The sequence below is a fragment of the Anolis carolinensis genome, chromosome 1 (genome assembly GCF_035594765.1).
Source record: "Anolis carolinensis isolate JA03-04 chromosome 1, rAnoCar3.1.pri, whole genome shotgun sequence".
Classification (NCBI taxonomy): domain Eukaryota; kingdom Metazoa; phylum Chordata; class Lepidosauria; order Squamata; family Dactyloidae; genus Anolis; species Anolis carolinensis.
In genome coordinates, this window is record NC_085841.1 from 53,521,482 (window position 1) to 53,544,667 (window position 23,186).

The following is a 23,186-nucleotide window of genomic DNA, read 5'->3' on the forward strand; positions in this document are numbered from 1 at the left end:
TCTGAGGATGCCTGCCATAGATGTGGGCGAAACGTCAGGAGAGAATACTTCTGGAACATCGCCACACAGCCCGAAAGACATACAACAACCCTGTGATCCCAGCCATGAAAGCCTTCGACAACACATAGGACACCTTTGTTTAACACCTCTTTCAATGTCTGTTTTTCTGGAATATCCTTCCGTAACATTTAATTTTGCTACTTTTTTATACATTTCTCTTATAACCTCTATGAATTCTTGTCCCAATCCCAAATTCTCCATCCTTTAAAATAAAAAGTTATGATTCACTGTGTTGAATGGTTTGTATACATCCAATTTAATAAATGCTATTTTTTCTTACTTTTCTGTGCAATAATATTAAGCAAATTCCTATTTGGATGACTGATATTTCTCCCCTTTATAAATCCATATTGGTCTTCCCCTATCACTTTTGATAATAAATCCTTTAGTCTATTTGCTAATATTTTCAAAAATATTTTGTAATCTTCTTTCATTAAACTAATTTGTCTATAAGGATTTACTTCTCTAGGATTCTTCCCTGGTTTGATAATTGTTATTATTTCTGCCTCCCTCCAAGATTCAGGTACTTCACCTCCTCTTATTATATTATTAAAAACTATTGCCAATTCTGGTATTAGTTCTTCCTTCATTTGTTTGTAAAACTCTGCTGTGTAACTAACAGCTCCGGGTGATTTTGCTTCTTTAAAGTTTCTTATTACCTCATCAATTTCCTGATATGAAATAACCCTTTGTAAAAAAAAAATTGTCCTCTTCTCCCAAGATCATCTTTGAGCTAAGAGCGCTTGAGTGGACTAGCAACCTTGGCCATTGAAAATGACTTGTTGGATGAAATGGAAACAGACTTACTAGTACACAGGTTTTCAAAATTGAAATCCAGAAAAATCTTTTTAATTTTAAAAGTGTTCAAGTTAATTTGTGTTAAGGCAAACTGGATGTTAAAATATCCACTCAAATGAATCAAATATCCACACCCATTGCAATGGTCCAGGCTGGCGTTGCACTTCTGAAGGACAAGAGTTTGCTTCCTTAAAAAGGAGGTGTCTATTCTCCTGGTGCTGCATTTTCCAAAACAAAACTGATTGACAGACTCGGGAAGTATGGGGTTGAATTCTCCGTTATTAGCAAGCCCGAAGTCTGAAAAATTTTCTGAAGAGACAGCATGACCAGGAAACCATTGTGTAGTACTTGTAGACCAAAAATAACAACAAAAAACGTAAAATTGTTGCTAAGTTTAATAAAATTTTGCATTCTAAAAAAGTTAATTTGTGTTAATTCTATGTAATGTAACTATATGAACATGATGTAAATAAACCTCTGATTTGTAAGGTAACTTTTTAATCTATTCTGTTCACGACTTCCTTCTACCTTTTATTTTTCAGTGATTTGTTTTTTTTGGGGGGGGGCAAAATACTGTTTGCTTACACATGAAAATTACCTAGGGCCGGCCCTGGGTACTTGTCTAATATCTCTGGGGCTTTCCAAAGCTGGGGGGCTACTACCAGGAAGGCCCTTTCCCTCCTACACACCAACTGTGCTTATGATGGAAGTGGAGCCATGAGGAGAGCCTCCCTGGCAGATCTTAAAGCCTGAACAGGTTCATAGGGGGAGATGCAGTTGCATAAGTAGGCTGGACCCGCACGGTGTAAGACTTCGTAGATGATAATTGGGCCTGGAATCATATAGGCAGCCAGTGAAGCTGCTTTAGTAGGAGCATGGCATGTTCCCTATAACTCATTCTTGTCAATGGCCTGGCTGCAGATATTTGCACTAATTGTAGCTTTTGAGCCGTCTTCAAATGCAGCTCCACATAGTGTGCATTGCAGTAATCCAGGGGTCCCCAAACTAAGGCCCAGGGGCCACAGGGGCCACATTTATCCGGCCCCTGATGCGGCGGCGGCTCTCTCCTCCTCCGCCAAGGAAGGCGCATGTAGCCTGGTGTGCGCTTTCCAAAGCTGTGCTTGTTTATAATGGTATTTTCATTATTATTTAATTCATTATTAATTATTAAGGGGTGCTTTGCTAGTGCTTTTGGTGCACAAAGGCAGAAGGGGGTTAGACTAAATGGCCCAAGGGGTCTCTTCCAATCCTCTTTGCTATTGTTATTATTATTATTATTATTATTATTATTATTATTATTATTATTGACAGAAGGACACAGTATAACACAGCAAACGAGATATATATGCTGGATTTTGTATCACAAAATCACAAGTCGACCACTTCCCAAGCATTTAGGACTGTGTGATATATTATTATTATCAACAACAACAACAACAACAAGAACAACAACATTGATGCTGGGAGGCCATCTGCCAGGGGTTCTTTGCTTGTGCTTTTGGTGCACAAAGGTAAAAGGGGGTTGGACTAAATGACCCAAGGGGTATCTTCCAAACCTCTTTATTATTTTTATTATTATGATTAATATTAAGGCTGTATTTGTTCCCCTTTTGTTTTTTTACTTCAAAATAAGATATGTGCCATGTGCATGGGAATTTGTTCATAGTTTTTTAAAACAACTATAGTCTGGCCCTCCAATGGTCTGAGGGACTGTGAACTGGCCCCTGTTTAAAAAGTTTGGGGACCCCTGCAGTAATCCATACGAGATGTAACTAAAACATGAACCACCATGGCCAGATGTGGCTTTTCAAGGTACAGTCGCAGTTGGCACACAAGTTTTAATTGTGTAAAGGTCCTCCCAGCCACTGCTGACACCTGAGCTTCAAGAGTCAGCAATCAGTCTAGGAGGACCCCCAAGCTTTGGACCTGTGTCCACAGGGGAGTGCAATCCTGTAGAGCACAGATTGCCACCATATACCCCGATCAGCCTCATGACTTGTCTGGGTTAAGTTTGAGTTTCTTAGCCCTCATCCAGTCCATCACAGTGGCCAAGGACTGGTCCAGGACTCAGGAAACTTCCTTTGATTTTGGTGGAAATGAGTAATAGAATTGTGTGTCATCTGGGTGAACTTGCAGACTGAAATATAAGTGAACTTGCAGACTGAAAGGTCCCAGGTTCAAATCCTGGGAGCGGAGTGAGCGCCCGCTGTTAGCTCCAGCTTCTGCCAACCTAGCAGTTCGAAAACATGCCAACGTGAGTAGATCAATAGGTACCGCTCCGGTGGGACGGTAACGGTGCTCCATGCAGTCATGCCAGCTACATGATCTTGGAGGTGTCTATGGACAATGCCGGCTCTTCGGCTTAGAAATGGAGAGCAGCACCAATCCCCAGAGTCAGACATGACTGGACTTAACGTTAGGGGAAAACCTTTACCTTTACTAATATAAGTGAAGTACTCCCCCCCTTTTCTCCTCTTTCCCCCATCAAGTTCCGACCTCCTTGAGATGGGGCTCAGTTACTAAAATGTTACTAACCCACTTTCCCTCATCCCTCATTCAGTATGTATATGTAATTATAGGTATTCCAAAATTTCCGAAATATGAAAAACAGTTCTCAAGCATTTCCAATAAGGGAAAATTCAAGCTGTAGCTCTTCAGGATTAGGGTGTTTGGTGAAATAACGTGTTACATTTTAACTACTTATTGATCAGAGCAGAAAGAAAAAGAAAAATGACAAAAATCAAGTAAGAGAATAAGCATAGTTGCATGGGGGACATGGAAAGAGCCTCCCCGAAGATTGAGTGAATTCAGTCGGGCGTCCCCTGGGCAACGTTTCTTGTAAGGGGCCGATCTTTCCACCCCAAAAGCATTGGACAAATGGATGGATACCAAAGGTCTTTATCAAGACCATTGCTAACGATTATGTCTATTAATATAGAAGGTTTGTCACATGCTAAGGAAGAACTATTAGCCAAAATGTCTGAGGACATCTCATGTGACATCCTATGTATACAGGAAACACACAGAGACATTACAATGAGAAGACCAAAAATTCTTGGAATGCAGCTGGCAGTGGAACGACCTCACAGACAATATGGCAGTGCCATTTTTGTACGATCTGGTGTAGCAATCTCTGCAACTTCCCTCACAGAAGTGAACAACATTGAAATCTTATCTGTGGAACTTGATAGTTGCACCGTATCATCACTCTATAAACCACCTAGGGCTGATTTCTATTTTACACCCTCAACCAGTTGCCACAATCATGAAGCCCATTTTGTTGTGGGAGATTTCAATAGCCACAGCTGTGTCTGGGGCTATGACGAAGATGATAGAAATGGCGAAGCAGTTCTAACGTGGGCCGACAATAGTAGAATGAGCCTCCTTCATGACAGTAAATTACCACCATCATTTAATAGCGGCCGATGGAAGCGTGGTTATAACCCTGATCTGATTTTTGTAAAGGAAAACATAAGCCACCAATGCACCAAAAGGGTATTAAACCCAATACCTAACACACAACACAGACCATTATGCTGCGTAGCATATGCTGCTGTAAGACCGAAAAGTGTCCCATTCCGCAGAAGATATAACTTCAATAATGCTAACTGGAAAAAGTTTACAGAGACCTTGGAAACTGCTATTTCTGATATAGAACCTTCTATAGAAAATTATGACCTATTCGTAGAAGCTGTGAAAAGATCCTCAAGGCTCTCAATCCCTAGAGGCTGTCGCACAAGCTACCTATCAGGCCTAAACGAAGAATCACTAAATCAGCTACAAGAATATCTCAGATTATTTCAAGAGAACCCATACAGTGATGGGACTATAGCAGCAGGCCAAAAACTATCTACAGCCTTAGCTAATGCTAAGAAAGACCGTTGGATAGAGCTGCTTGAGAACCTGGACATGTCCAAGAGTAGCCGAAAAGCCTGGCAATTGCTGAGACGCCTGGATAGCGACCCTCTGGTCAACCCTGGACACGCGAATGTGACACCAGACCAGATAGCTCACCAGCTAATTCAGAATGGGAAAACCAACTGCAGCAGAATAAAGATGAAAATCAACAGGGTGCCAGAACTTGAAACCCACCAGTTGTCTTCTCCTCTAAACCTGAAAGAACTCAGAGAAGCCATGAAGCGATGTAAGACTGGTAAAGCACCTGGCCTAGATGACCTGATGATGGAGCAAATCAAACACTTGGGGGCCAAAGCTGAAAACTGGCTTTTGAAATTCTACAATCAATGCCTGGCACACAAACAGATTCCCAGAGCATGGAGGGAAACTAAGATAATTGCCATTTTAAAACCTGGTAAAGATGCCTCCAATGCCAGGAACTATCGACCAATCTCCCTCTTATGTCATCTATATAAAGTCTATGAGAGGATGCTATTAAATTGACTAGGACCTGTTATCGAACCCAAGCTTATTGCACAACAAGCAGGTTTCAGACCAGGGAAAAACTGTACAGGTCAAATTCTTCATCTGACTGAACATATCGAGGAAGGCTACGAGGAAGGCTGCATCACGGGAACAGTTTTTGTGGACCTTACGGCAGCCTATGACACGGTGCAACATAGAAAAATGCTGCATAAAGTCTACCATATCACCCGGGACTTTGACTTTACAAAAACTGTCCAGACCCTCTTAGAAAACCGCAGCTTCTATGTGGAGTTTCAGGGCCAGAAAAGCAGATGGAGGAGGCCAAAGAATGGTTTACCCGAAGGCAGCGTTCTTGCACCGACCTTATTTAACATCTTCACGAACGATCAGCCACTACCATCACTCACAAAGAGCTTTATATATGCTGATGACCTTGGCCTTACAACACAAGCAAAAGATTTTGAAACAGTTGAAAAGCAACTCACCAATGCCTTGAAAGATCTCTCCAGCTACTACAAAGAGAACCACCTGAAGCCTAACCCTGCCAAGACACAAGTGTGTGCTTTCCACCTACGTAACCACGAAGCCAACAGGAAACTGAAAGTTACTTGGGAAGGCCAAGAGCTCGAACACTGTTTCCATCCTAAATACCTTGGTGTCACCTTAGACCGAACACTAATATATAGGAAACACTGCATGAACACCAAGCACAAAGTAGCTGCACGCAATAACATCCTGCGGAAACTGACTGGCAGCGCATGGGGAGCAGACCCACAAGTAATAAGAACATCAGCCCTGGCCTTGTCTTTCTCAACTGCAGAGTATGCCTGTCCTGTTTGGCACAAGTCTGCCCATGCAAAGCAGGTGGACATAGCACTGAATGAAACATGCAGAATCATCACGGGATGCCTTAAACCTACACCTGTTGATAAACTCCACAAGTTAGCTGGCATTGCCCCTCCTGACGTGCGACGGGAAGTTGCTGCTAACGGTGAGAGAAAAAAGGTTGAACATTGTGAAAGCCACCCACTGCATGGCTATCACCTTCCTCCCACCAGACTCAAATCAAGGAAGGGCTTCATGAGAACCACCACTCCTCTTGATGTTCCTCCAGCAGCAGCAAGGGTGTCTGTGAAGAAGTGTATAATTATATTTTGTATATAGATGACATGTTTATTTGATTTGTTTAAACAGTCAGGTTTGGCTAAGTTTAAAATGGTGAGTATTAGAGTGAATTGATATGTATGAGGGAAGGTAGCCATCTTAGAATGCTAGAACAGGTTACCATAGCAACAGGGGCGGAGCCAACCGCCGCTTGGAAAGAAAAAGGGGAATGTTTTAAAACCCAGCAGTTGGTGATTCTCTAGTGATAGAGAAGGATCTGATTCTTGTGTGTGGAGAATCAGACTGGCTTAAATAGAAAGATTTGAGTCAGGTTTAGGTTAGACCAGACTAGGCAAGTTAGGTGATTTGTCTAGGGTCTTTTATAGAGCCTGTGGATTAGGGAGAATTAATCCCAGGGGATCCAGTAGGATCAGGGTTTAGAGTAACTTAAAGAAAGAAATAATTTGAAAGTTTAACCACCTCATAACCGTTGTAACCATTAAGCGAAGTGCCTTTACCAAGTTATCTGAAACCATCAAGCTCTGTACCTGCAATAAACTTGTTTTGATTTTATTCTAAATAAGCCTCTATCATACTCTCAGATTAAATTAAGCAACATCAACATCTGAAGTAGAACAAATAGAGAAAGCTTATAAGAACCAGTACCATCTGCCTGACGTCTCTTCAATGGTGGCAGCGAAGAAGAAGATAATCAAACAAATAATTAATTAACATCATCTCTCATAAAATATCTTTATTAAGTGGTGGCATCTGTGTGTGTGTGTGTGCGTGTGTGGGATCAAAAGGGTTTCATCCCGGCCTCACATTCCTGTCAGACACCTCACCTCTGTACAATATTGGTGGCAAAGCTGAGGGATTCAAAGGGGATTCCATCCCCTGTCCCCTCAAGTCCCTACATTATTTGGTGGCAGCGGTGGGATCTGAAGGGATTCCACTCCCTGCCACCTCAGCTCCTTACATTATTTGGTGGCAGCGGTGGGATCTGAAGGGATTCCATTCCCTGCCACCTCAGCTCCTTACAGTGTCCCTCTGGACAGCTAAACCTGGCAATTCTAACTGGATGGCCCCCCAAGAGGGTCTTCCTCCAGGGGCAAACCAGGAATGGGCAACTTGGAAGTCCCTGAACAGACTCAGAAGTGGAGTGGGCAGATCAAAAGACAACTTGGCAAGGTGGCACTACCTGGAGGAATCCTCCACCTTGTGTGACTGTGGAACTGAACAAACAACTCAGCATATGTATGCTTGCCCACAATGCCCTGCCTCATGTACAGAGGAGGAGTTGTTTAAAGCTACAGACAATGCGGTTGCTGTTGCCCGCTTTTGGTATAAAACTATTTAGTTGCTTGTGATTTCTTTTCTTTTCTATTTTATTTCCATTATTTGAAATGTATTTGCTGTACCAATGCTTTTGACACAAAATAAATAAAGCATAGTTGCATTCCTGATACCTGCTGATCACTATCTCTTCTGATAAATTCTATCAAAAACATAACGAAAAGGGAACTCTAACCCCTCTGTGCACTGGCAACTGAGATTTCGGTCAGCATAGACATAGAGCAATGGTGTCAAACTTGTGGTCTGCAAGGTATTTTGGACTTCAGCTCCCCAAATTCCTGGCTAGTGGACAAGCAGGCAAGGGCTCCTGTGAGTTGGAGGTCCAAACATCTGGAGAGACATTATTTTGACATCTCTGTACTAGAGCATAGCTTCAATATCCTAATGGCTAGAATTCAGACCTGGTAAAAAATTAAAAATTTTGAATGAAAGCTACCAGACTCCATTGGGACCCTAGAAGCTGTTGTCCCAAAAAATCAAATTTTAATTTTTTACTGCAAGTCTGTTTTTTTCTTTTTAAAACAAAAGCAAAACTTTTCACAAAGCTGAATCTTGCACATAATAATAATAATCCACCCACTCGATGGATTGCTACCTTGTCGTGGTGAGGAGGCTTGTGTGTTCCAATTAACCTGCGGGCACAACCACTGGAGTCATGCACTCCCAGAAGTGGCCGCAGGGGAGGTTTCAGACTGAACACAATCCAAAGACCTCAACAGCGAATCAGGTGGAAGATTACATGATACATTTTGTGGAAGAAGGCTGCAACAGACTGAGAAGCCACCGTCATCATATAAATCACACCACCGGTTGGGACCCTTATTCTGTGGAGACTGTATGTTGATTGGCTGTGCACCAACCTCCACACATTAAAAAATCTAACGCACAGCCATCTTCCAAGAACTTGGAAGGCCATCATACTTAGACAATGAGGGATCACCTAATAATAATAATAATGCTTTATTAGTATCCTGCCCCCTCTCCCCATTGGGAACCAGGGCAGCTTACAACAAGAGGAAACAATGTACATAAATAACATCAGTCACACTAACAATCCAAAAAAGATTAAATCAAAACAAATAAATCAAAAATGACAAATCACAATACATAGAAGAAAAACAGATCCCAATAAACATATTAATTATAACTCATAAACATCACCCATATAATATAAAACTGTATAACAATTAAGACCTACAGTACCACTAAATACATCACAAGCCTGCTCTTGTTGGTAAAGGCAATAAAACCCAATTAAAATTAATCAATGTCATACATGCCTTTCACATTTTCTGCATAACTGCCAAACAACTACACAATATCCTCTGTGACTTGATCCAGTCTTGACAGTTCATCTATAAAGTAGAGGCAGACATTGAGGATCAGGGGATTAGGCCAAGGTTCCACCAAGAAATTATGGTGAGGGACATATCTGAAATATCTCATTTTGGTTCTTTTATCTTTTTTCCCCCATGTTTGCAGATTTCCTTTCCATCAGGAGAAGGGAAACTACTATGATATGGGGATTCACTGTCAGTTCTACTACACCTGAGATTCTCAAGATTCTATTAGACAATTTTAAAAATGATAAGGGATGTATCACTTTAGGAAGATTACACATGGACTTTGAGCTACCAGATTTGCCTCTGCCAGTTATCTTTATACCCTAGAGGTATATCACAGAACTTTCACCTTGGCTTGTTTTATGGATCTACTATCAGCTCTATTAGAAGAAAAATATGTATCCTTTATTCCCAATATTTCTTTCCTTGTCAGTTAGGCATTATTTGAGTGAGATGTATTTTTCCATTGACTACAACATGAAGATATTTACTATGTATATGTTACCCAATTTTATAAGTCCTTCTAGGGAGACCTGATTATTTTTATTGTATCCTCCTTATTTCAAATTCTATTAATGTAATAACTAATGTAAATACTAATGTAAATGTAGCAAAATTATAAGTGTTAGGTTCTGCTACTGGAAACTTACTGCTCAAATAAACAGATTCCACTGAGTGCTTTATTGAATGTGCTGGTCATTTTTACATACTGTATATAGTTGAGTTTTTCCTGGTCTTGTCAGTTCATTTTATACATGTTTCAAGCTGTAGAAGCTGTTTTACAGCTGTAATAAATTTACATTATAAAATGACCAAACTCTCCTTGTAAGATTATTTTTTGTGGTTTGGTCCTAATTGATATGTGCTACCCAGACAAGACAATTTGGAGAATCTTTTAACATAAATAATAATTTGCTATTTCTTTTGTAGTCTCAAATATTGGCAAGAGAGAACCTCCTGTATAATGGCACAATTCATTCGTTTTCAAGGAAATTTCAGAAGTGCAATGCCCTCATAAGATAAAACGCATAATTATTGGAAATTTCCAACTCATTGTGACATTACAAAATAATTACTCAGATAACATGTATACCTTGGATGATTTATTATTAAAATATTTCTATCCTAACGTACGTCATAGGATCTCTCAGCACTTAAAACCACTTTAAACAATTATAATAAAATTAAAACAATAACATGACTTAAACATTCTAAAAACCTATTAAACAATCCCAAGAAATATAAGATGGATTTAAAACCAGATTCCACAACAGAGAACATGCTCTTTAGCACTCTCATAAAGGGTAATGGAGCAAGTGATGGAGCACAGAGGAAAGCTTCTCCCACAAAAATAGTTCTAAGGCAGACATATATGAAGTAAGTATAAATCAAGTTTGTATTTAAGACAGTTGTACCCATCTTTTCATCCTGAAAGCATCTCTGAACAGCCTACAGCATATTTCCTGCTTCAAAAGTTGCAACCTATATCATTTTGTCCCTTTAAGCCAAAATCAACATGCCCAGGAGAATATATGGTTAAAAACATCTGGAAGCCCAAAGGTTTCTCTCCCCTTATCTAAAAATAATGACAGAAAATGAAAACTGGATGGGAAAGAGGACAAGACAACTAAGGTATCAGTTCTTAAACAGAAGTTAGATAGAGGTTGAATACACACACACACACACACACACACACACACAAAGAGAAAAAAAACAAATCAAATTACATTCTGTGTGTTGAAGAAAGGTTATTTTTTTACATTACTTTTGATTTCATATTCATATATGATATGAATGTATGTGCATGAACACAGCATATAGATTTTACCTTTAGGTCCAAAATGTTATCATATAGAACCAAAACTCTATGGCAAATCTGTCTCTATTAATCTCCTTTCAGGAGGAAAATCTATAATGTAAGATTTATTAAATGAAATAGGGATATCCTCAAGGGCATATTGAACATGATCTGTTCTTCACTGGTAGGAAGATATGAGTAAAGATTCTGGCACACAAAACATTATTGTTGTTTAGCTGAAGCAAGATTCTCTCCCTAAAGCCTATATTCCATGATTTATTGCTCAAAAAGGCCTCATGGCATCTTGGATATTGACAAGTTGGAACATTCCCAGAGAAAAGTAACAAAAATGATCAAAGGTCTGGAAGCCAAGAGCAATGAGATGGGTATGTTTATCTTGAAGAAGAGAAGATTGCATGGTTACATGATAGCCATGTTTACATATTTGAAAGGATGACATATTGAGGAGGTGGCATACTTGTTTCCTGCTTCTCTGGAAACTAGGACATGGAGAAAAAATTGCATGAAAATGATTAGGAAGAACTTTCTGATGGCAAGAGTTGTTCAATAGTGGAATATGCTGCCAGTGTGATGGAGACTACTTCTCTGGAGGTTTTTAAACAGAGGTTGGATGGTCACCTGTCAGGACTGCTTTCACTGTGTATTCCTGCATGGCATTGGATTGAATGCCTCTTGTGCTCACTTCCAACTCTACAATTCTATTTGGGAGGAGAATACTCACACAGTGACACATTGCGTCGTCAAAGGCTTTCATGGCCAGGATCACAGGGTTGTTGTATGTTTTCTGGGCTGTATGGCCATGTTCCAGAACTATTCTCTCCTGACGTTTCACCCACATCTATGGCGGGCATCCTCAGAGATATGAGGTATGGAGAAACTAAGCAGGAAAGTTTAGACACGAGTCAAAGAACATGAAAGGTACTGCAGACTAACTCAACCATAGAAATCAGCCATAGCAGAGCACTTGATGAACCAACCTGGACACAGTATATCATTTGAGAACACAAAAATGCTCAACCACTCCAACAACTATCACGTCAGACTACACAGAGAAGCCATTGAAATCCACAAGCATGTGGACAACTTCAAAAGAAAGGAGGAAACCATGAAAATGAACAGAATCTGGCTACCAGTATTAAAAAAAACCCTCAAAACTCAGAACAGTAAATAAGAAGCAACACTCTGAAAATAGAGGAGTTCCAGACATGAATCAACCAGGGGCAGCTAACAACTCTGAACAAAGGATGCCCCCAGGCAGGAAGAAGCCAGGAGGTGAAGCTATTCAATGCTAATTGAGGTGATTAAGTACAACATTCACACTGGCCTCCAACTGACAAGAGTTCTTCTCTTACCCTGGACTTTCCACAGATATATACACTTTCCTGCTTAGTTTCTCCATACGTCACAACCTCTGAGGATGCCTGCCATAGATGTGGGCGAAACATCAGGAGAGAATACTTCTGGAACATGGCCATACAGTCTGGAAAACATATAACAAACCAGTGACATATTGTTAGTTTACAGTTCCAACAGGGATGTTTTCAGAAGACTAGGACGGATCTAACATTAGTACAGGAGCAGAACTATTTGTAGCATAAGTTTATGTAAGTCCTGCCAGTCCTATTAGATGGCACCCTATATGTCCCTTTAGAAATGAAAAACAATTGAGCTGTAAAATAGATTCCTTGTCCACGAATGCCTGTTTCATCTATCAAAACAGTGATGCAGGGAGATGTGGAATTAAGAGAGGCAGAAAGCATTCACTTGAATGAGCTGTAGCCTATGCTGGACATTGTGTCCTTCCCTCAAATAATTGAGGACTGCAATTAAGATCATAGAATCATAGAGTTGGAAGAGACCTCATGGGCCATCCAGTCCAACCCTCCTGCCAAGAAGCAGGAAATTGCATTCAAAGCACCTCCGACAGATGACCATCCAGCCTCTACTTAAAAGCCTCCAAAGAAGGAGCCTCCACCACAGTCCGGGGCAGAGAGTTCCACTGCCAATTGGTTGTTGCAGCTTCAACTCAGGATTCTACATGCATTTTATTTAAAACAGTTTAGTCCAAAAGATTATGATCATGATGTTGCTGGTGGTGGTCATGGTGAAGATGGGGGTGGTGGTGATGATTTTGCTTAACCAATACTGAGACCATAGTAAAGTTAAAGAAAATAAATAACATTTCATTCTGAAATGTAGGGTTCACAATTACTCCCCCCCCCCCGCACCTCAAATAACAGTTCTTCTTCAGACATCCACATTTATTGAGACCAATAATAATTCCACAAGAGCATGCAAGCTTCCAAGTACTTCAGAACTCATGCTCATACTCAGAGATCATTCATTTGGGAGGTAGTGAAAAACTGGAAAGGAAAAGGAGAAAATCACATTACTCCCTCCCCCCCCCCCCCCCACCTGACTACACATTTTAACCATTACATCTGCAGTTAAATAAAATCCAAGATCAGAAAGAACAAGCTGGATGTTTTGCAGGTCTCACTTATCAATGCCTCTTGTGATAGAGAGAAAATTGTGAGTTTCTATTTCTGAAAACCTAAGGCTGCTTACAACTCAGATGATCAGATATGTAATTCTGAAACAAGTACATCCTTTCAGGTATGCTGTTCCCTGTGGGGATGCTAGCTTTATTTATTTTTTAACATGAAGATTAATTAAGCTGTAGCTGAGCAACTGATGGGGCTGAATTGTAATCACACATAAGAATTGGCTTTTCTAGTGTTAGAAGAGTAAAATGGTTTCTTCTGAACATCTGAAATTCTTGTATTTTGTGAGTCCAACCTTTTAAAGAGCAAGCTTGCAGCAGAAATCTGGTTAACTTGTGTACAGTTGAGGGGTCAATTCATCATCATCATGAACAAGAGAACCTGATCTCGCATAAAGCTCTTGGGCTTCACAGTGGACTTCACTGGATATATGGGACCCCCAAAACAATCTATCATTTGCTCATGCTCCCAGTTTCCAGCTTCCACTGTGAACAGCTTTACTCTAGTATTTTACCCACTGGCACAGTGGGATATTATTTAGCTATTGCTCTTTACATTTTTGTGATTCAACTTCTGTATAAATCAACCCTGTGGCTCAAAATATTCATTATGTTTGGCTAGAAATGTTTAACTTAATATGCAGATTTTTATTGCTATACAAGGTTTGGTCATTTTCAACAAAATTAATTATTATCTACCAACAGTGTTATCATAAACACACTGAGATAAAACCAATTAGCTTAGTAATGAGATTTAGAGAGTGGTAAATATGTTTAAAATTTTCATGAATATATTCCTCCATGTGTAGCCCAGGCAATTGTTCTCAAAATTTCCTTTCCTACTTATCCCAGAACACTGGCAATAGGAAGGCTTTTCTGAGACTTCAGCATTTTCTCAAACATCTTGGCAATGACAATATTCAATGGCAGATTTTTGTCAGAGTTCCTTTTGTTAGAATGCCTCATCCTGTTTAGAAATAAAATTATCCGGCAAGGTTCTTCTCAAGGTTTACAACAAGTAATTCCAGCAGGTTTCTTCCCAATGCAAGAAAGTCTTCAGAAACCTCACAATTTTTGAAAGCTTTTCACAATTTGGGACTTATTCTGCACAAAATTGACATTGGTTGCTTTGCACAAGAAATAGCATTTCTGCATGTAAAATAATATTTGAACACAGAAATATTAATTCCTGTGCAGAAAATCCAAATCAACTATGTGCAAATTTTATACAGAGAAGAAAATATTTCAGCATTAAAACATTACTTTCCATGCAAAAATGTGCTGTTTTCTGTGTAAAGCCATGTGTGAAATTTGATCAGAATAAGTCCTACAAGGATTTGTGTCAATCTGATTTTCATTAGTTTCTCAATAATCAAAATATATTTCAAACTTTTCTACAAACATTTTAATATTTTTCCATCTCTAGTCCAGCAAAATCCATACACATACATCAGAATTGTTATCAGATATTTTCAGAGTATAGTCAAAGCAATACATGCAGCTATTAATAAGCAGAGAATTAATATGTTTGTTAATTTCAGTATCAAATTGAGGAACTAGTCCATTACTAGCTAGAATATAACAATTCTCACAATTTCTGTAGTGGAGTCTATATAGTTTTCTAACATCACACTAAGATTTGCTTATTATAGAATATATACTTTTAAAAGAAAAATCCTTAGTACAGCGAGATAATGGACTATTTCTTCACTCTAGACTATGTGACTGTGGATACTTGGATTTTTCTTCACTGAGGAAGAGTAAAAAAAATGACTACCTCTGAATAAATATGCATAAATTTAGTTATTAATGCTTATTAGTTCCTGAAGATATTGAAAATACAATGGAAAATTGAGCATGTTTTAAGTGTCTCTTGATTTGTAAACTCTTGCACTGAGAATCTGTTGCCAGCAACTGTAGGAATAAATTGACTAGAATCCTCATAGTTTAGGATTTATTCAGCACAATATAACATTGCTAAAATTACTCATTGCTTCCTTCAGAAATTAGTGAAGAATTAAATCCCTAAAGGAGTGCAGTGTAATGTTCTACCAACATAACTAAAAAATAATAATGTGAGCAACTGAAATATACCGATTGGTGAAGAAAGTGCTCAGTGGGGCTAGAACATCTCAGAAAATTGTTACACAGAGAGGTCTCTGTGATCTCCTTATGCAAATCAGTGGAAGGCCTTGCTATTTGCATACATGGCCAGTTATTCAAGCATAAGTTATCAAAAGCATCCCCCTCCAGAAAGTTTTCTCAGCTGTTCCCTGCTTCAAAGACCATCACTGTATAATAGAATGTAATCAAGATTGGAAGGTCTGTGTCATAAACTACTGAAAAGACCATCAATTGACCTAGGAGGAAAGTTTGGGGCTGGTGTTCTCCACCACCTTTAGACTGCATATCCCAAGCTCCAAAACAATCAGCCAACTCTCATAATACATTTTGGGGGAAGAGCATAGCAACGTCAAGCAGCAAATAAGAAATGGGGGGACTTGCAATCAGACTATTCTATAAAACAGGTAAAAGGCAATTCCAGACCACAGAAGATGTGTGGGATAAATGTTTCTCTTTTCCATCGTTTTTACCAAAACTGATCTCTTCAAAGTTGTATGCAACATTTCCAATAATACTATTATTTCACCCTTTTAGTTTCATTTAATTTTTTTGAATAAGCTACAATCCCCAATTACTTGATTCTAGTCATAAATCTTATCCCATCATATTTTGATATAGACTGTGAAATCATATTTGCACTCCTCCATTTAGAAGTCATGTTCATTTTATTTTTCATACTCAGAGGTTGTCATCTCCAGGTGTTCCATTAATTTTTATTTCCTGCCCAACAGTAATTTGACAAACCACTGGCTCAGTTTCTCCTGCATCATGTACACTATTGTCTCCAATACCTTGATGCTCTGTAATACTGTCTCTCTCCCTGAAGAATTCAGTTTGAAATTATTTTTCATGGAAGCACATGCCATGGTCCAAGAAGCCAGATAATTTCCAACGACACCATCTGTAGAGACAGTTATTCACTTGCAGGATTCTTCTCTTTCTTCCTGGACTTTGGTTTCCAACAAATAAGAATGAGGAAATTGCCTGCATCCCACAAATCTTCAGTTGCTACACTGAGTCTCAGTTAAGTATAATATGTTGAAGAAGCACCCCCAATAGATGGCCATCCAGCCTCTGCCTAAAACCCCCCAAAGAAGGAGCCTCCACCACACTCCGGGGCAGAGAGTTCCAGTGCCAAACAGCTCTCACAGTGATGAAGTTCTTCCTAATATGTTCAGGCGGAATCTCCTTTCCTGTAGTTTAAAGCCATTCTTCCATGTCCTAGTCTGCAGGGCAGCAGAAAACAAGCTTGCTCCCTCCTCCCTATGACTTCCCTTCACGTATTTGTACATGGCTATCATGTCTCCTCTCAGCCTTCTCTTCTGCAGGCTAAACATGCCCAGCTCTTTAAGCCGCTCCTCATAGGGCTTGTTCTCCAGACCTTTGATCATTTTAGTCGCCCTCTTCTGGACGCTTTCCAGCTTGTCAACATCTCCCTTCAATTGCGGTGCCCAAAATTGGACACAGTATTCCAGGTGCGGTCTGACCAAGGCAGAATAGAGGGGGAGCATGACTTCCCTGGATCTAGACACTATACCCTTATTGATGCAGGCCAGAATCCCATTGGCTTTCTTAGCAGCCGCATCACATTGTTGGCTCATGTTTAACTTGTTGTCCACGAGGACTCCAAGGTCTTTTTCGCACACACTGCTGTCAAACCAGGCGTCCCCCATTCTGTATCTTTGATTTCCATTTTTTCTGCCGAAGTGAAGTATCTTGCATTTGTCCCTGACTCTATCTTATGGTACCATTTGTTTCTATGTGAATCAGAAGTCAGAGGTAGTAGTCAACAAGTCTTGCCAGCTGTCTGGTAGTATCCATATAAATCAGGATGAGGAGATTATACTCAATGTGTTTGCTGGGTCCTAGCAATCTCTTCTTGAATCCTTCCACCATACAGATAGCATACTTCTCAAGACATCCTTTCAGGTCCATACATCACAGTCTCTCTCTTCTGTTATTACCTGTCACATTGCTATCCCCTTACTGGGAGAGTATTAGACTCACTACCCCACTCTCCAGCACCTCAGATATTTATTTTGTAGAGGGGAAAGAATTAAAGGTAGGTTTTGTATGGTAGCATCAGGTGATCTAGCTACACAATTGTACCTAGATAATCATAGCTCTTTATTAAGGATATGCAAATCATATTTAGACAAAACTGAATTATTCTAGATAGTAACATCAAAAGCCATCCAAACGTATTCAAGGTGATGCAGACCTGTAATTTTTCATCTTTCCTCCTCTTTCTGTAAAGTTTTTATCACTTTAATTTGAAAGTTTGTTTAAAGTAAAAAAATGCCCAAGGATAAGCAAACATCCTTTGAAGCTTTTTTCACATCGTTTGATTAAACATAAAGTTATAATTATGTAGTTTTGTAAAACATGCAGCAAAGGGCCACAAAGCTGGCAAAGTTGCAGTCTTATTTCTCTTTATTGTAAAAATATGCAGTTTGCTATTTTTTTAGAAAATGCTACTAGTCCTAAGAATCCCTCCAGCTCAATTTAAACAGAAAGTTAATTTTGATATGTTTTCTACAATCAAGGGTATTCAACAGAAGGCATTAATTAGTTTTTTTTACTTTTGTCTAGGACTTCCTGGGAATGTAATTGATGTAATTGATTTTCTTAGAGAGGATCTGCAGGTAGGCCATATTTTTAAACTGAAGAGTTATGAAATACTCCTTTTGTTAGATCTAAAATCTCTTCTTTACCTCAGGCAAAGGAGCATGGCCAACTGATACAAAAATGGCACCCTTTTCCTCAGGCAAAGGGAAAAACAAAATGGCTGACACAAACCAAAAAGGCTTTTCCTAAACTCCACCCTCATAAAAACTAACATAAAAGCAACTACCCTAAAACTATGGGCGAGGAAGTCAAAGAGATCTGCTTTGCGTATCTGTCCTTACCTATAGTATTGGATTCACCCCTGCACTGCTCAAGTCTTACGGAATCTTTTCCCCCACATTTCTGTGTGTCTTGCCTTCTTTCTTTTCCCAGAAGCCACTGTATCCTCCCTTTTTGATGACATAGCAATGCATTTCTGTGAGAGAACTTGCTGCTGTTAAAAACTGCCCCTTGGCAAGAAGGTGGGCTTAGGGAATTCCCACCCACCGGTGAATCCCTTAGGAGTGTTTCCTTCATAAGCGAGTCCAATAGGGCTTCATTCAGTCAATTAAACACAGTACCTTTTACTGCGCTGCCTGTGGGGGATCTGGGCCTTTTGCTTGGGGACCATCTCATGTCAGCAACTACTGAGGAAATCCTTAAGGGTGACTACATCGATGTAGTCTCCCTTCTGTTTTGGGAGGTTGAAAAAAAGGATTGGTGAGATTAAGGACAACAAAAGAAAAGAAAAGTAGACTGAAATTGGCACAATTGGTTCTCCAGCCCATCAACAGATAGATTACTTCAGACAACTGGAAGCGGAGGCAACCCCGACACCAATGGGAACTTTGGACACTTGGAGGAGTGACGTTGTGAGAGCCACAAGTCTTGCTTTGGCTCCTAACAGAAATCAGAGTTATGTTAAGTCATGTAAAAAATTGAGGATTTTAGAATCATGCATAGTGTCCCGCCATTATGGCAATCCCGGTTGATTATATATTGCACTTTTATGTTTTTCTGCGCTTCAAGGGCCTATCTTCAGCTTCAATTAGGAAACAAGGAACAAGCTCAATGCATTGACATTTGCAGCTAAAACCAAAGGTCAGCCTGATTTTTCTAGTGAATTTAGGGTAAGGAGGGCTGGGCTAAGGAATGAGGAAAGGACCAACGCACCCTATTGTCCCCTGACAATTTGAATGGACTTACTAGCACATGGAGCCATGTTTGCTGCTCCCCCTTTGAAGCCATTTTATTTCATTCGGCTGCCTTGACTGCCTTTATCAGGGCCCTCCAGGTAAGCAAAATGGTGCCTATGTCACAAACAGATACTTCATATGGAGCCTTTACCTTCAGTTACTTCCTCATCAAGTGAAACTTACAATTTGTTCATCCAAAACTGATCAGCAGGGAAAGGCAGTGTGGTAATATGAGTACGCGGCTGGTAATATTTGTCCAGTTAAGGCCATGTGTGATTATATTCAGATTAGGCGAGGGTCTACTTGTTATCTATTCCACCATGGGGATGAACTGCCTCTCACCAAATTCCAGTTTTGATCATCTCCAAGGCAATAGAATTGTTTAGAATCCAGGGTGCCAAATTTAGCACACATTCCTTTGGCACATTCCTTTCAAATTGGTGCTGCTTCAACAGCCTTTGCCATGGATCTTGAGCTTCATGATATTCATGGGATTGAGAGATGGAATTCACAAGCCTTTAAAGCAGTGGTTCTCAACCCGTGGGTCCCCAGGTGGTTTGGCCTACAACTCCTAGAAATCTCTGCCAGTTTACCAGCTGTTAGGATTAAGATATGATCTGCCTGCCCATATTTTTATCAATATTTTCTATCATTTTTCAGCTCCATGTGGTGCTTTCAAAGTGGCATATATAGCAGGCTAAAGAATTTAAGCCGCATAACAGTTATGTAATAAAAGTAAAGGAGCCCCGGTGGCGAAGTGTGTTAAAGCACTGAGCTGCTGAACTTGCAGACCAAAAGGTCGCAGGTTCAAATCCCGGGAGCGGAGTGAGCGCCCACTGTTAGCTCCAGCTCCTGCCAACCTAGCAGATCGAAAACATGCAAAATGTGAGTAGATCAATAGGTACCGCTCTGGCGGGAAGGTAACAGTGCTCCATGCAGTCATGCCGGCCACATGACCTTGGAGGTGTCTACAGACAATGCCAGCTCTTCGGCTTAGAAATGGAGATGAGCACCAACCCCCAGAGTCAGACATGACTGGACTTAACGTCAGGGGAAACCTTTACCTTTTAATAAAACTAATACTGTCTCCTTGTATTAATGTAGGGCTTTTGTACTATCAATAGTATAATATTGAGAATATATAACCACAAGCGAGTAACCTTGGTGGACAAAACAAAAATATATTTATATCCTTTATAGTAAGAATTGATGAAATGTTTTTTTACTGTATTACTTAAAATATGTGCCATATTTTAAACATGAATTGGCTTGATATTAAATAAACCTGATGCTAATTTGATTACCATTTCCTTCCCAGATGGATAATCTTTAGCTCTTTCTCCCACTGGCAATCTTTTCACATGGATCCTAATATGCATGGCACAACTGCACATGGTTAACAACATATGTAAGAAACTGATTGACTCTGGATTCTGTTCTTTCACACACAATTGTAACAAGAGCATAGCCTGGAGGATAAGCAGGTCAGAATTAAGTGAAACTTGATAGAAAACATTTAAGTTTTACTTCAACAAGTGAAACAGTTACCGAAACTGCCACAAGCAGTCCATAGAACAGTTGCAAGTATTTTTTTTAAAAAATAGTCTCTTAATCCTCAAATAATACCTTACTTCAAAAATCAACTGAATGTGGGTCAGAGACTCATCAGATAACATGACGACACAAAGATAATCTTTAAGATTGGACTTTCTCATATTTCTTGTTCGTTTTCCTTTTCCCACTCATCCTTACATTCTCACACTTCCACATACGAATATCACTTATTTCCTTGGTGCCGTTTTTCTTCTCATACAAGTTACTAGCAAAGCTTGAAAGTCTGCATTTTCACTTGTCAATGGAAGTTGGTACAAGAGGTGGTTTAAAACGTTTTAAGTCACCCAATTTATATCTCTCTCAACATGGCAGCAGTGCTCATTTTCAGGCTCAGCCATGTGTTCAGAGAGAAGAGTTTCCTCAAATCCAGTTTTTGAATAAAGCAGGGTATTTTTCTGCCACCGACCCCTGTGCCATCTAGCTTCTCACACTAAGTGCAGACTGAGTTTTCAGCTCAACTAAATACTATAGTGTGTGGGAGGATAAAGCAAAGGAAAGCTCATCCACATACAGGGTTAGTTGGTCAAGCTTTACGGGGATTGATTTCGTATGATTGTGTTTGGAAAGCTATGCTAATTCTACAACAATAACAAATAAACTGATGAAAGGCTTAAAACAGATTGACTGGTTGTTAGCATGAAGAGTATAGCTTCGTGTTTGCTACTGAGAATATAAAAGTGCTATATTGCATGCACTATAGTGGCTGCTTAATAGCTTCTTCTATAATAACCTTTTAATTGCCAATAGTAATAGCAAGAATCACCATAGCCCATGTGGTGGAGATAGATACTTTACTGAATTACTATGTTTGCATTTTACTTCCCCACTGTATAGTTAAAAATACATGATGAGTATTCATTTAGCAGTACATTACTTTGGTATTCAAAAATGACATCATTCCATTGTGGGCTCCTTCTTTCATTAATCAGTTTATATGAGTCCAGTTTGCACAAGGCAAGCTGTAGCCAATGTCATACTATCCCTAATTTGCATGTTTACTCAGAATTAATTAATTATGTGTAATTGTGCAAATTATTAATTCACTCACATGTTCTATAACTATGTAGCCAATGGTGAAAAATACTTGAAGTTGCTTATTATTATTATTATTTCTTACCTGACTCTCCCCATGGTTTGAGGCAGGTCATAGCAGAGTCAAAAACACAGAAATACTATAACAATTCTATAAATGCATATATTAAAATGCAGTTCCATAAAAGATACATATCAAAGCATTTCTGTAAAATACACATTAATCACACAGGACAGAGACCAAAACACAGGACATTAGTTTAAAATTCATGCTTTCAATGGAGTGATTACCATCCTTGCTGTATATAATCCTTCACTATCACTGCACATTCCCAAGTGCTACCTAATGTACCTCTCATAAGAGCTCTGTAGTCATCCACTTGAAGATTGTCAGCATAGAAATTGTGATTAATTTGTTTTATCCAGATTGTTTCAGTGGTTAAAGATCTTCATGTTTTGATGAGTTAGTTCTTTAACACACCAAAGTAACTGGGGAGGGGGTGGGAGGCCCTTCTGTCAACTGTTCAACACTTCCGGCAATTTTGCTTCTTGCATTGAAAACTTCACCTTTTAATAACAATAAGAGGTTCCCCCAGAGAGGTAAAATCCCCAGTCTGAACTGTCAGATCTAATAAAAGCAGAACTTTGTCAATCAAATGGTGAGAGAAAAGCCCAGGGGAAGAGGAATGAATGAAAATGTACAAATACGAATGTGTGGCAGTTGGCTAACATGTGCTTTGAACAGCTGTTGAGGTACAGAATTAAAAAGTGCAGTCCAACATTTCCAAGAATTAATGTTTCCCTTTGAATGCCATTAAATTCATGCCTTTGGAAGAGTAGAAATATAATGCCAAACAGAAATAAAACCTTGAATGAGAGCAGCTGCACACTTCACAAAACAGGCATGAGCGTACCTGTTGCAGTTTTACTGTTATTAGGCCAGTGTTTCTGGGAGCAAACTTGTCACAGCTGACACAATGGCCATATCTGGAAGTTCCTGAAAAAGAGAAAGATAACTGTCTTGGTTCAGTCCTCCAAATGTAAACTCAGAAGATTTTATGTTCTCAAAATGGGAGAACATCTGGTCTTATTATCCACACTTCTCCAGGTCACATGCATTCATATGTAGCTCTAATGATGATAATTTGGTTATGTCAGCAACACTCAAGCGATAAGCAAACTAAGCATTTGCGGAAGGCGCCATCCTTTAGGGGGCGCAGTTGAGGCGCATTCAGGTGCCCAGTCTC

At 39.6% G+C, this 23,186-nt stretch overlaps 1 long non-coding RNA gene across 3 annotated transcripts in view; it reads right to left on the minus strand.

Moving 5' to 3' along the window:
• LOC134297323 (uncharacterized) overlaps positions 1-23,186 on the minus strand; it is a 64,851-nt gene that overhangs the window by 21,094 nt on the left and 20,571 nt on the right. For 2 of the 3 annotated variants that reach the window (XR_010004029.1, XR_010004027.1), the window contains exon 2: positions 22,854-22,936. This is a non-coding gene — a long non-coding RNA (uncharacterized LOC134297323). Of the gene's footprint in view, positions 1-12,215; positions 12,417-22,853; positions 22,937-23,186 lie in introns of those variants that run through there. The other variant, XR_010004028.1, reaches the window with a different exon arrangement.